General features: G+C 33.1%; 1 protein-coding gene across 1 annotated transcript in view; it reads left to right on the top strand.

Annotated features, from left to right (window-relative positions):
• LOC100376569 (uncharacterized) overlaps nt 1-15,576 on the top strand; it is a 43,956-nt gene that overhangs the window by 11,601 nt on the left and 16,779 nt on the right. The window lies entirely within an intron of this gene.

Here is a 15,576-nt window from a genome sequence, read left to right as displayed (position 1 = left end):
TTTGCAAGTTGCCCAACTCTAAATAAGTATATTCTATCAAGTTTTATGCTGTTATGCAATTTATTATATTCGTACAGTCCTACTCATAATTTTTGAGAAAGTTATTAAAAAAATCATGAATTACATGACAATTTTATTAGTTTATTATGCATAATTATGGAAATATAAATCCTTGGTAACATGAAACAACATTTTTGTGTGTACAGTAACTTATTTTGAAAACAAATTGGCCAAATATTGCTCTTTAGTTTTGCTGTCGACAAAGTTGACAGAGCAGAGCTAGCTGTTCATATTATTCATTGTTCATCATCATGAGCTTTACATTTTTGACCTCTTTAAAATCGTCATTTGTATGGTTATCATAACAAATGTACCTTACAAATTTCTTTCAACTTCTTCTTGAAAACTGCTAGACCAATCGCTTCAATAATTTATGTGCAGAAACCTTTGTTGGACCTCAGACTGTTTTGATTCATTTCTCTCAGATTAATTCATTTAGATTTTTTATGACTTGAATTTTCTGGTTTAGGCGAATATTCTTGTTATGATGAAAATGGCTAGACTGATTGATTTATATTCTTTTCTCATTGTGCATTTCTAACAGCAAAGCTATAGCAGCTGATAGGCTGCTAAATTGTAGTTTTCAAATATGTGTATGGAACATATTATTATGCAATATGGTATTTGTTGTCACTTTTTAAAACCCATATTTTTAAATAATTCACAAAACACAAGCCTACAATGAGTAATTTGATATGTGACAACTAAGCTACTGAAATATTATTGAACATTTACTCAATTAGTGATCTGATTCAAGATGGTTGAATTGCAACCATTTTAATCTAAAAAAAATTTCAAAATCAAGTATTTCTGTAATTCTGAATTAGAATGTTATTTGTGTGTTGACAGATTTTGTCGGTATGACCATTGAATGTTAAACATGCCTATATGTATATTAGTTTGTCAGATCAGATTCAAAATGGCCGACTGCTGGTCATTTTATTTAAGTGAATGCAGTTCTTGAAGGCATATCTCTGATGTGCACTGATCATTCAAGTTCAAACTTTATTTCTTTAACTTGAGAACTCACAGGGACGATATAATGCATTACTTGTAATCAATAATTCAGTATACATTAAATGTAATTTTTAGTGTATGTGCATTTCTGTTATTGATGTAGTCCCAATAGAACATTATTGAAATCATACTGGTTGTGATGCCAGACCAGTTAAAGATATACTTGTAGATTAATTTAAAACATCAATATCAAGTAACAGTCTTGTTAAAAATATTAAATTTCCTCATACACAGACAGCTAATAAGTTACATTTTATTTGTTGTCCACTCAAGAATTAAATTAAAATGTGAAGGATTCTTGAAATAAAAAGGAAAGAAATAATAATTAACTCTAAAAAGAGAATGAAAGTAAAAGCTTTGTGATCTAAAATTTGTCAGTCAGACAAAGTGTTTACTCTATGGTCTGGTCTGTTCTTTAGTTGCCTTTCTTACAAGTGGTAATGTGAGATGGGATCACCATTCATTAACAATTGACAGTTGTGTGATTATTGTTATAAAGGCTTACACTGAGAGTGCTAGCCTGGTCATGTTAATGTTGTGTTGGGGTCACTGGTGGTTAGAACAACACCAACACATCTGAGTGTAAATTATACTTTCAAATTGCTGATTAAGAAGTTATTTCCATTCAAGTTGTACTTTTAAGATTACTTAGTTTATTTACAATCAATTCTCATGTTTACAATGTATTTATTTGTATCAATTTACATATTATTTGCATAATTATTCCAAACAGAAATTGTAATAATTAACATACCTATTAAAAATTTAATTACTCAATTTACAATGTACCAAATTAAACAATTGTTTCATCAATTGTTATTCAATGACGTACATACAAGTTTCAGTGTACAGCAATTTATCAATTTAATATAAAAAAGTCAGAAAATGGCATAATGGAAATTAATAAACCACTAGCAGTCAGGATATCAACTGTGGTGATGTGAGACAAGTATGGCAGGGAAAACAAAGCACTGCTACAGCCATGCTGTTTGTACCCTGGGGAGACAATTGTTTGTATATATTTTGTACCACCTACAGCTTTATGTATTTAAAATAACTCTTCATACCACCATGATAAAGTTCCTCTCGGCACACATAAACCGTATTTTATATTTACCATTGTGATAGGGCTGCTCATCTTTGACCATCTCTGTATGATAAAGTCATTCACATTTCCAGGCATCGAGCAGGCCATGGAGCTGCAGACCCTTAACCAACAGTTCTTCCAAATTGTCCTCAGTGAAAGTTGTTTTATCTCCCTATTGCAGGGAACCCCAGGGATAGTCACTGTGACCCCCTGTTTTAAGGTGCCCCAGTAACAGTTACAGCAACTCCCTGTTTTAAGAAACCCCTTCAGTGATAGTCACAAAATTCTCTCCCTTATGGAGGCAAGGAAAGTCGCTGTAACTCTGTTTAAGAACCCAAGTAAAAAGTTTAATGATACAGAAAGTTTTTTCCTTTCTCAAAAACAAGTCTCATGAAATTTGAATGATAAGTTGTTTATTTTGTCTGTTTTTGCTAGATCAGTAAATCATTCAAATTAAACAGTAAAATTCATGCAACATATCAGTACATATTATTATTTAGCACAGTTAGTGTTTTTCAACATTTTAGAATTTTGTTGTTGTTTGAATTGTAATTTTTTTTTATTGCTGGACTTTGCGCAACCTGTATTTTGTAGGTTCCAAGTAAAAAATATCCTATGCTATTAAACACACACAACATGTTGTTTCTTTCTGAAATTATCTAGAATACCAACAGAGTTTACAGCAACAATATGTCTGTGTATTAACCATTTAACAGTTTAATTCATTAATATTCTGTGCCCTCGCCTTCTCTCTCTGTATTTACATACATGTACTGGTATATCCACAATAATAGTCTTTGTAAACCTGTCTTGCAATTGAATTGGGTCTCTGAGGTCGAGAGTCTGAGGTGCCTGAACTATATGTCTCTTATGTACTATTTATTTGATAACTGTCAACAAAGCTAATATCCAGGGAAAACCCCTATGCAAATACAACTAAATGGTATCCGGTGATAAGAGGCGTTTATTTCACCTATACCCTACTAGTGTGTCATGGTGTTGCTAGAATGTGTAGTAGATAGAAACAGACAGAATGTAAACATAAGCTTTTCGACTACGACTCTGCAGTGAATAACACCATGAAAATGTGAGACAGCATTTTAGTCTTTTACATGCCTTGTATTTTAAATAATAAAAAACATTCAGTAAGAACTATGCTTGGATCTAATCCAATTTCCAAATTGAACAATCTACAATCTACAACACAATTTTACTGTGGACAAACCTAGAATAGAGTTTAGTGTGAGACAACTGTTTGTTTATTGGGTTAACTCATCTCAAAACGCACCTGTTATAAAGTTTGTAGAACACATTTTTCGTTATCTATCTCAGAGAGAGAGAATGGGAAAGAAATAAACAATGCATTAATTTGTGACAGTTGACATTGGCAGCTAATAATCAAATAAATCTTTTTTTTTACACCATCCTTAAATCTGCAATTAGACAATTATTCTATAAGCATTATTAATTAGAAGCACAATAGTTGTGTTCACGTTACACGAAGTACGGGCTAAGATTTAAGCTGATTTAGGCTTATCTAGCATATTTGCATTTCGGCTAGACCCAATTGCGTCCACGCACAGGGAGGGCCAGTCGTTAGCACAGGCTAAGGGGTGCCATTAGTCGGTGACCTTTGGTAAGCCGCTATTTACGAACGAAAAATGGATGACACGCGCAAGGTTCTATTTCTGCTGCTGGCATGTTTCGTTCTAATTTTGAAGCGACGTGCACAGGAACGTGAGAGAAGACGGACCCAATTTATTTGGATGCACATAACAGTATACAACGGTCATAACAGAATACATGTTGTAGACAGCGAACCAAATTTATTTTGTCTACGATTGGAGCTGCTGTATGCTCTACTACAGTGACCCGATTAATGTGGAAGCGAGCGCGGAGTAATGACTGGTGGAATATTGTCGTTATACGAACATGGGACAATTTTCACACCCAAAGGTCGCTGCAGAGGGCGCTTAGCCCTGGGCTAAGCGTTCGCGCATACTTCGTTAGCCCGTGCTAAGATCTAGGCCGCGTCTTAAATTCGGATCAGATTTAACCCGTACTTAGCATTCCTTAGCCCGTGTTAAGTGTTCACGCACGTTTTCTTAGCACGGGCTAAAGAATTTGACCTCTTAGCCCGTGCTAAGGAGCTGTGCGTGAACGCAACTAATATTTATCACAATATCACAATTTTTGGTTTCAACAGGTATACATAATTATTGATTGTGACATGCCATGATTTTTTTTAACCCGGGAAAAAACTATGAAAAAATGCAAAATGGATTTTTTTGAATTATAGTTGACACATGAGTCATTATTTCATATGAAATAAAAGTATTCATCTGATTTAATAATTTATTACATATGACAGTTTACCCATCTTATAATTACATTATGATTTTTTTTTGGTTAAATGTTAATAATATTGTGAATTGGGATTAAATTTTTCACCAATGGATAAATGGCCATTTTTATGAATGTTTTACCTAATTTATGTGTAAAAAATAGAACGGTGACCATTTTTATGAATTGAAACCATAATGTTAAAATCAATGAAATTGATTGTTCTCTTGAGATTGTAGTCTATCATAAATCCAAATTTTTTCTATGAAAAAAAACAAATTTATAGAAATCTGACTATCTGAAATCTGACTATAGTATAAATGTTACCACACAATTTTCTATTCTATTCTATTCTATTCTATTCTATTCTATTCTATTCTATTCTATTCTATTCTATTCTATTCTATTCTATTCCATTCCATTCCATTCCATTCCATTCCATTCCATTCCATTCCATTCCATTCCATTCCATTCCATTCCATTCCATTCCATTCCATTCTATTCTATTCTATTCACCTGAAGGAAATGATCAAGACTATTTATTTCATTGGAATTCATTATTTTGTCACTTTTATTAAATGACTCACTGCTATGACTGAGGAGGCAGCACAACATCTATGCAACAAAGGCCCCCTAGCTGACCTTTCAAATTCTCTGACTCAAGTAGGATCCCCTATCCTTTCAATTATTCATTTCACATTGGATTCAATTTCATCGCTAAATATGTAAATTTGTATAATCTTCCCAGTTTAGAAGTTAAACTACTCAAGTCATCGTAAAAGTGTCAAACTGAATGAGATTTCCATTTTGATTTAGTATGCCAGCTATGTACCATGTTAAGTTTGAAAATCAGTATCATACTATAAAGTTTATTGACCTATTGGTGGAAGCTTGACTCATAGAGGGCCTGAGAGTGGAAGACCTTTCAGCAGACAATAATACTCTCTGCTTGTCAGCTGCACTAACTGTCTGGCCTTTTGACAGTTAGTGCCTTTTACTGTAATTACCCTCTTCAAGCAATTCAAGTGAAATTCTTTTCCTATTTTATTTTATTTTATTTTTATTTTAATTCCAACCCCATCTCATGGAATTTGCCCTTGCTCATACTTGTGCTCCTGCTAGTGCTGGTTTATGGGAAAACACAAAAGTTTATTTTGTACATTAAAATGATCACAGTTGACATAGAAGTGCAGAGCATTCTTAGGAAATCAAATGTCAACTTTGATGGATACCCTTTGTATTGAATGACCACATGAATATTTGCATAATGTAATAATAGCCACTTAACCCGGATAAAGGTACCCCCCAAATAAAAAAAAATCTAAAATACTGATCAAGTTTCATTAAACCCTATAGGAAAAGTTATACTGCTGTTTTTAAAATCAAACAAGAAAAAAAAAACTGCCTAGTGTTGTATAGCACACTGACAGGGAACTATAGATATCTATTTCGAGACAAATTTTAAGCGTTTAAAATCATACTCGTATCCAATGATAATTTGGTGTGCATTTGATATTCATCTGATGGTAGATCTCGTTACTAATTACTATAGTGTTCATTTCATGTATCACTATCTTTGATGCTAGCTGCCTAGCGTACTGTGGAGCAATGAAGGTTATTTCACTCCACTACATTCCAGCAGCTTTCCATATTTGTACATGAGTATGGAGTGACATCATACTTGAGTATGCAAAGTTTAATGTAATTCCTGGCTTGGCTGTTGGTTTCCACTACTGTAAGGGATACAGTTTTATGCAGCTGACTGGACTGTATTGTGGCAGTCTAGACACTGGATTGGCTTTTTATACTTCCTGTTTGTGTGTCTATATACGTGTCATAGATTTTAATTGATTCATGTCAGTATTGCCATTCTAGAAACATGGCCACCAAGAAGTCCTCCTTCTGTATCAATTTAGGTAAGATTATCCACTACATTGGCTTTTCATTGCTCTATTTATATTCAATAATTTTCACATTCTTGTTGCATTCTGGGTTTTGTTTGCACATATATGGACACATTCACTGGTAAAAAAAAAGTTATATATGTATAACATAATATAATAAAAATTATTTTAAATTAGTATTTCAGCAACAGTCTGTCTGGCATCTGTCCGTCCACTCTGTTTGCGTCTACTTAGTTGACTTGATATCTAAAATCATTGAACTATTATTATTGTATGCTAATTCATTGAAAGTTGTATAGCGAGAGTTGATTCGCTTTGAATGTTATGTTTGCATGGATGATCATATGCAAATGAGAAATCCATGTATCAATTTGTAAAGTAGAGATGGTATTATAGATATACCTTTCCCTAGTTTTAATATGTAATATAAATCCATAATAGATTCCAGTGTGTTTTAGCAGTATAATTCATAAAAATAGTACTTACCATTGTGGTATATTGAGGGTATTTATCTTGTATATTACAGTGTACATATTTTTGTGTAAGGTTATTTTGAGCGAAGAAGAGAATGAGAAATATGACACTATTTTGCACGAAAATAAAATCGCACTATTTGACTTTTTATTGCTCAAATCACAAAAATAAAGTATTTTGAAGGAATGAGGTCATTATGACTTTACCTGTAATTTTAATAAATATGGCATATCATGGATATTTTATCTCTATTTTGAACCTATGCCAAAAGCTTATGATAATGAGGGTGTTATCAACATTTATTGAAAGTAGTTAACCTCTATTGGTATAGTGATACTCATTCATTCATGAATCTTTTTGTTACCTCGCAAATAAATTTTTTCCATTCTTTTTAAAAAATATTTTTTTCCCCCTATTTTATTTGAAAAATTTTGACATGTAGCGAATAGGAAATAATAACAAAATAAAACAAATGTTTCATCAAAATGTTGATAGGGAAAAATAAACATTATGGGCATAAATGGTTAACTATGCAGACAAGTGTGATTCTTGCAAATATTTCTCTTCTTTCCTACTACTTCAGATAATTAGTGCAGGTTAGTAATAATTCAATATTTTGAGGTACATGTATTTAGTGTAAACTTTAATTTTACAAAAGATAAATTTCTGCCAGTGAATATTGCAATATTTTGTAGCAGTGAAAATTGTTCCGGGGTCCTACGACATGAATTGTCAGTGACTTTCACAAAATGTTATTTTCCTGAATGCCATAAAACCTTGAAATCAGAAAAATTGTCAGCTGTGAAAATAAAACCATGTACAGTACATACATTGTTGTCTAAAAGAGTATATATTGAGGGCATTGTAGCATTGAACTGTGATTTCAATACTGTTTCTGTTAAGTCATGGTAATATTGAATTCCCTGTAAAAATAACAATGTTTCTTTCTATCGTTATTACTATTGCTGAGCACACGTGTACATGCCATTCTAATATGGATATCGAATAGTATTGCAGTGTTTCCCAGTCATGTCAAACCCCAAATGACCCTAAATATTATGAAATGCCGACTACTAATATTAGTTAGTAGTTACACCGAAATACTCGGACTAGAAATTAAAAATAAATTGTTATATGTCAAAGAAACCAAGGATGTCCTAGTGTGTTAGGTATTTACTTGCATGACCATTGTTGTTTGCCCTTCATATTTCCGTACTATCCCACATACTGTCATGTATTTGGAACCCTGCATGTATTTGTATTTTATTCTTCCAATCCCTGCATCGACATTGACGTCGTCTGATTAACTTTGTCACGTTGACTTAAGGATAGAGTAGACATTTTAAGGAAATCAAATTCACACAAATTATTTTCATAAAATAAAACTTCCAAACCATGTAAACTATATATTTTATGAAAGCTCATTATTCACAAAAGTTAAATATATGTTACTGTACTTTAGATGAAAAGATGCTGAGGAAGTATTGTTCATATATACCACATCTACATGTTTGATTGATCATTTCAATGTCAGAATTGAAACAAAGATGTATACTTATTTGCATATTGATAGAATAATTGATTATTTAAATGATCATAAAACCTTCTGTGACCAATATTTTGACGTCAGTAAAATTAAGATGATTAGTAAGCGTATAAAGATGTTCTAAAACTATTTCACACTTGACTGTTCAATTTATTAATTAATTATTTAAAATACATAAAAATATGGAAATTTAGTCTTTACTACAATGCAGATTTCCAATGTTCCATTTATGATACAGCTTTAAAATTGGTATTGAATAATTAGATGGATTCTCCTAAGTATATACATGTAAAGTTCATTTGGATTATGTGGCAAAAAAACTCCATTTATACATCCTTAACATTTTGTGGTGGGTGGACACGTAATTAACACATATCTATGCCTGAATTAACTGAGGAAGGATGCAACTTAGACATCAACGCCTCCAAAATTCTCTGAACTATGATTGTCAAGGTTATTCCCTCTGACTGTGTTTATGAATAACATAAAGACATCATTAAGTACATGTATATTCAGTATGAATAAGTGGAGATGAAAGCGAAGAATGTCAGTCTCAATTGACAATAATTTCAGGCGTGTATAGTATTTCTATTTCCTATCTATATGGGATATTTCCTATAATCAAACTTAAACTTGAAAACCTAGTAATATAATATTTTTAGTACACTCTTGTTATAACTGTGTAGTGGACCGTGACTGTAAGGATAGGTCCTTTGTGGTATGTCTTAATATCAAGGGATTATTATACCATTTGTACATTCACTGCATAAAAGTGAATGTGTGAGAAAAAACAACATCTTAGTTTACAGGAGCTAGCCCAATAACAAAAGTTATTGACGATAGTGGAATCAACCTTTAGCGAGGGAGTCCTTAACGATTAGGGGGGGGGGGTTCTTGTAAATTCAAGGGTGTCCTTTGAAGATTATCCATCATCCTATAAAAGTTTCAACATTATCACGTTTATTTTATTTCATTTTAATTCAAATGAATACAAGAACCCTGTAAAATTGTTGATAGAATTAACAAAATCTCTCATTAATCATCATACCAGGCATTTCCTGCAAATTGCGTCAAAGTGTTTCATGTACATAAGGCATCAGTGGCACGGAATACCTCGTTCACATGACTCAAACTCAAACGCACATTACTAGTATGCAATTTTCAGATGTTAAAGTCGTAAAGTTTGTTTTATGAAAAATTAAAATTGGAATACTGATGCATTTCATTCAGAGTTGATGTAATAAAGCAGAGAGGCATCTTGCTGCTAAAAATAGTTGTTAATTTGTCAATATACCATTTCCTCCTTGGTCGAGAGGTCAAAGGTTATATGTAATTCCCTAAACAGATTTCTATTTTCAAAAATAAAACTCATTGCGCAGTTATAGACTGCCAATTAACTATCTGGAACATGATAGTTTTCTGGGTCATGCTTTGATGTTTTAAAATTAATGTATTCTTCAGAGATAATGATGTAATAAGTAAACAGAACACCCCATCATGGCTAATTAAGTACGATTGAATTCTAGGAATGCCAACTATTCAATGTTTACAGGAGTGAGGTAAATTAATCTGTGTTTTTATGTAATTCAGTAAACAATGGATAATTAAAAGGCCATGACAGTTGTCCCTGGGACCACATATGTCCCCATTGTTTGCATTGTATTCCTACTTCATTGCTATGTTTATTATTACACTAGATACATGGATCCCTACACATAACGTAATATGAAATGGTCAGTGTTCTTTACTTAGCATTTTTTTATGGGGACTTTTAATTGTAATTCACTTGAGCATTTTATCAGAGCCTAATGGCTTAAGCCAGTAAAACTGACCTTGTTTGTCTCTATTAAACCGGTTAAGTTGAATTCCAAACTGCTTGAGCCCAATTGTGGCCTGATAATCCAAAACTTTGTTTGACCACAGCCATATTATAAATACATCAGTGATACATGTAATTTCCTGTTAATTGCTGGGAGGAGTGAAAGTTTCCTGTTCTAATTATATACCATATATATATATATATATATATATATGTGATTTATGTACTGGTAAAAACTATGCCAGTGTTTTGAACTTTTAATACATTGGTGGAAACCACTTTATGACCTCTCAATTGTTAATGTAAAATCATCTTAATAGATGCAAGACTACTAGCCTGATTTAGTGAAAATGTCAGTATGACAGGATATGTCAGTATGACAGGATATGTCAGTATGACAGGATATGTCAGTATGACAGGATATGTCAGTGTGACAGGATATGTCAGTATGACAGGATATATCAGTATGACAGGATATGTCAGTGTGACAGGATATGTCAGTATGACAGGATATGTCAGTATGACAGGATATGTCAGTATGACAGGATATGTCAGTGTGACAGGATATGTCAGTGTGACAGGATATGTCAGTGTGACAGGATATGTCAGTGTGACAGGATATGTCAGTATGACAGGATATGTCAGTATGACAGGATATGTCAGTATGACAGGATATGTCAGTGTGACAGGATATGTCAGTGTGACAGGATATGTCAGTGTGACAGGATATGTCAGTGTGACAGGATATGTCAGTGTGACAGGATATGTCAGTGTGACAGGATATGTCAGTGTGACAGGATATGTCAGTGTGACAGGATATGTCAGTGTGACAGGATATGTCAGTGTGACAGGATATGTCAGTGTGACAGGATATGTCAGTGTGACAGGATATGTCAGTATGACAGGATATGTAAGTGTGACAGGATATGTCAGTGTGACAGGATATGTCAGTATGACAGGATATGTCAGTGTGACAGGATATGTCAGTGTGACAGGATATGTCAGTGTGACAGGATATGTCAGTGTGACAGGATATGTCAGTGTGACAGGATATGTCAGTGTGACAGGATATGTCAGTGTGACAGGATATGTCAGTGTGACAGGATATGTCAGTGTGACAGGATATGTCAGTATGACAGGATATGTCAGTGTTTCACCCTAGAAAGGATGAATGTTTTATTCTATAAACAATGAAAATGCTATACACCTGCCAAGTAAATACTGTGAAATACTTTATTTTAGCTGGAATTAATTTTCATTGAAATTACTTTTTGCTTGTTTTGTATGGATTTTATTTCCACTGAATTATCTCTTCAGTTGAAAATGGTGAAAATAAATTCCAAGCAAAAATATATTATTGTAAATTATTGTTTAGTGTTCAATAACATAATTTACTATCAATCAAATTTATAGTAACTGCTTTCATTGACTCTTTGCTCTTTCTAGGCATTTCTAATTTATGTAACAAATATCCCCCAAATATCTTCTGGCTTAAAAAAATTAGTATTTCCACCATCAGAGAGCAGCTTATCACTGATTGGTCTGTGATTGTTCCTGTATTACAGTGACTGGATGCAGGTGTTACATTTCTGATTCGCGTTCAATATACATCATGTGCAAAGTATTTTCACCAAGTTGTCATTAGAACATCTAATTGTCATGACTGAATCGAAGCAACTCGGTGTTCTAGAATAAACCAGTTTTATTTGGAAAGAATTCATAATATTTGTTGGTGATTTACAGTAAACACCTAAATAACAGATTTAAAAAAGAACCTTGAATGACTCATACTGAATGCCTCCTGCTGACTAACCTACTCTTTCTTTTAAAACCTTGATTTTTTTTAGATTAAATGATAGAGTGGCATGTAACCTTTGACCTGTTGGTCAGGTGATATTGTCTGTGTGTCACTAATAGTAATTAATTGCGCCACAATGCTCTCCATAATTTGAACCATATATTTTCCAATAATCAGTCAAATCAAATAATTTATTAATGTGAAACTGAATTGCCACTGTGCTTTATATCATGAATTCACAAGTAAAACATATTGTTACTAGTCATGTACCGGTAGCTCTGATTGGCTGGGTGTAATCATGTAGAAGAACATTGATTGGTAGAGTATTCATTCATTTCACTTGTGTATTCTCAAGGTAAATTGGAAGCTTTGTAAGACTAGCTGGCTGCAAAAGTTCAATGATCTGACCTTGTTTTGAAATGTTGTTTGAGTCCTGGGCTATAATTTTCACTGTACCATCTGTCTGGCCCTTACTTAAATGGTGGTTACTCCCAATAAATGGCCTATTTAGAGCAAACATGTTTTGGTTTCAAAATTTCATACATTGGTAAATGCATTAATTATTTGCTGCATTTTCAACAATAAGTAAAATCCACTAGATTAAATTCATGTGAACATGTAAAATAACAATAGAACTCATTGTTTCCCTGTAAAGTTTGTGAACTTAAAATGAAAGTGAAATGTCTCAAAATAATAAATTTAATGTCAGTAAAATTAAATGATTTTACAGTATACTACCAGTGTTCAGTATAGCTTAACTATTAAACCAGTTTTCTTTTCAAGTTTAATTCTCACTGTACATGTATGATTGTCTTGTTGCAATGATGTTACTGGATAAAAACAAATCAGATTAATATTCAATGTAGTGTCTCCTATCAATTTTCATTCCAGTTAAGTGCAGTGTGCATTTTACACTAACTACATCTGACTTACTATACCTAATGCAAGTTGCGTTTATACGTAGCATTCATACCACCAGTGAATGGGATTTGAAAGTGACGAGAGCAATCTACCTTGGGATACGCTTGATATGTTATGTGTGCACTACATGCATTGTAAATGATGCTTTTAAATATCACCATTGGCCATTGTTGATGTCAGATGGGATGACATCAATATACTTCACTCACACAATAATCAGGATGACAGATCAATTAAAGTCCTTACAAAGAGAATTAATTCTTTGTACTTTTTGTTCTTTTTATGGCAAACAGCTGAAAATATGATTAATAACTGGGAATACCATGGTAATTGTGCCATGTTTTTATATTCCAATGGATCACTATGATAAACCTGCACTTTTCAATAGTATAAGGAAAACAGGCTTAATCCCCCAAAAAATATATTCGTTTCTGGTCCATTTGTCTGTTGGTTTAAAATGAACTGTTTTTTTTCTAAGGAAAAAATGAAAAAAATATATAAGAAGGATTTGAACTATGCGTTGAGAAAACAAATAAAAACAAAACAAAAACAAAAATACATCAGCCCATCATTTTATTAGAAATGTTGCAGCAGAAACAGATTATTTTTTTATCTCCAAACTAGCATAATTTGTTTGTAATTATCATTAAAATAATATCAATTTAATTTTACAATTGTGAGTACAATCGCTGAGCTTCAATAATCATGAATTTTCCAGTGAAACAAGTTCACATGTATTTCTTTTTATCGGATATCACTGATCAATGAAATATCTATTAAGATTTAAAAACCCCTGTGAATAATTAATGTATTTACAGTACTTTTGTATGTATGATTCATTTTATAATATTGGAAAAATTTCACAAATGGCAGTGTCTCCTAATCCCATGTATCGAGAACACTCAACTGTTTTTCTGACCGCAATAGTAAAATGTTGCTCTTTACTTCTGGTCTAAAAATAGGACATTTGGAGACTGGGAGAAATGATCCTCCTATGAATCATCAATTGAAATACCAGTTGCATGCTAAGCCTTAGGATTGGTTGGAATGTCTTCTGGGATTATAGCTGTAGTGTTTGTTGTTGTTGAAAGCTCCAATGGCTATGTTAAAGACTCCGCATATTTTTATCAATGATTTATGTCCCACTCATCAACACTCCATTTAGTTTGAGTAGATAAACAGAACTTTGTGGTAGTACTTAATCTTGATGTTTCACATTTTCGTTCTGGTTGTAAACTATCTCTACTTATGCTGACGACTACTGGTCAGCCATTGCCGTCAGCAAATATATTTTAGTTAAAGGGGAACTAAATAGAGCCTATTTTGGTGTTTGTATTTATCAAGTTATGTATATTGATTATAAATTTGAAAACAAAAATGAAAAAAAAATGAAAAAAAATGATTATCTTCAGAGTTATTATGATTTAAATATGAGAAACCATAAACCTGCGAAGGACTTCCGTTTGCGCCATCTTGCCATAAAAAAACGCCCTCATGAGGTATAAACATGTAAGGTAACAAAGCATGATGACGAAATAGTATCTGATTAAATATAAGCAACTTAGGGAGCCATAGTTGGCTGGACAGGTGAATTGACTTCTAGTCTAGGTTGTTTTGACTTTTACATTAATGTTATTTACAAGCGTATCAACATACAAACATTATTGATGTACGATTGATCGAGATAGGCATTTTGTTTTGTTTTTTGTCTAACTGTCTAATAAATGCTGTTTCCAGTACTGCACTGTGCGGCGTGCAAATTATTCAAAGTATGGATGCTGGAGTATGCAATCTTGAGTTCGTAGGGTGGTGGTGGAAACATTTTCGTCCATGTATTCACGGGGCTGCACTGGCAAATCATGGGACAAGTGTCACAGGAACACCAAGCAGATTGTTCACAGACTTCCGTGTAATTTGAAATAAAACTATCATCCGAACAAGGGGCATCGTCGATGATATACTCTCATCACTCACACTGGACTGATCTGAATCTTCACAGTATACCGTACTTCCCTGATCATAAGCCCGGAGGCATGAACATGTAAGGGGAAAGTAAGGGATGAGCTTGTACTCGAGGACCAACTCAGAAAAAATTATTTTGTTTTGGGGTTAAACACTGTAACCATCTTGCAAACAACAAAATATTATCCAAAAAAATTATTCGTTCACCACGCCAGGCTCGGGAAAATAATACATATTTTTGAAAAAAAAAAATGCGCCATTGATTTGGAACGACACTTACAATGAAGAAACAAACATGTTCATAAAAAAACACACACATTTTATTACAATACGATTTACATACCGTCTGAATTTATGGTGAAATAATGGGTAGGATCTGTGAGGAAACAGTGGACAAAGGCATTTATCATTATCTTCGTTTCGGTATGTTTTCGATCGTACGCAAACTCACGACGCAAAGCAAATTTCAGCACGATTTTACCTGGAACAACTTCCTTTGACATAACAGGTCATGTCTTTCATTAACCAATCAAAATGATGTGTCGTAATGATGAAATTTTCCGATTATTGACGATGATTTTTTAACGCAATGCGGAAGTGAATTAGCGCAATGTTAAAATGCAATCTGTAGCACTGATTGCAACG

This window comes from Saccoglossus kowalevskii, chromosome 2, assembly GCF_978046115.1.
Source record: "Saccoglossus kowalevskii chromosome 2, keSacKowa6.1, whole genome shotgun sequence".
In the NCBI taxonomy this organism is placed as follows: Eukaryota; Metazoa; Hemichordata; class Enteropneusta; family Harrimaniidae; genus Saccoglossus; species Saccoglossus kowalevskii.
Note: the sequence above shows the minus strand (reverse complement) of the source record. Positions and strands in the feature narration are given on the sequence as shown.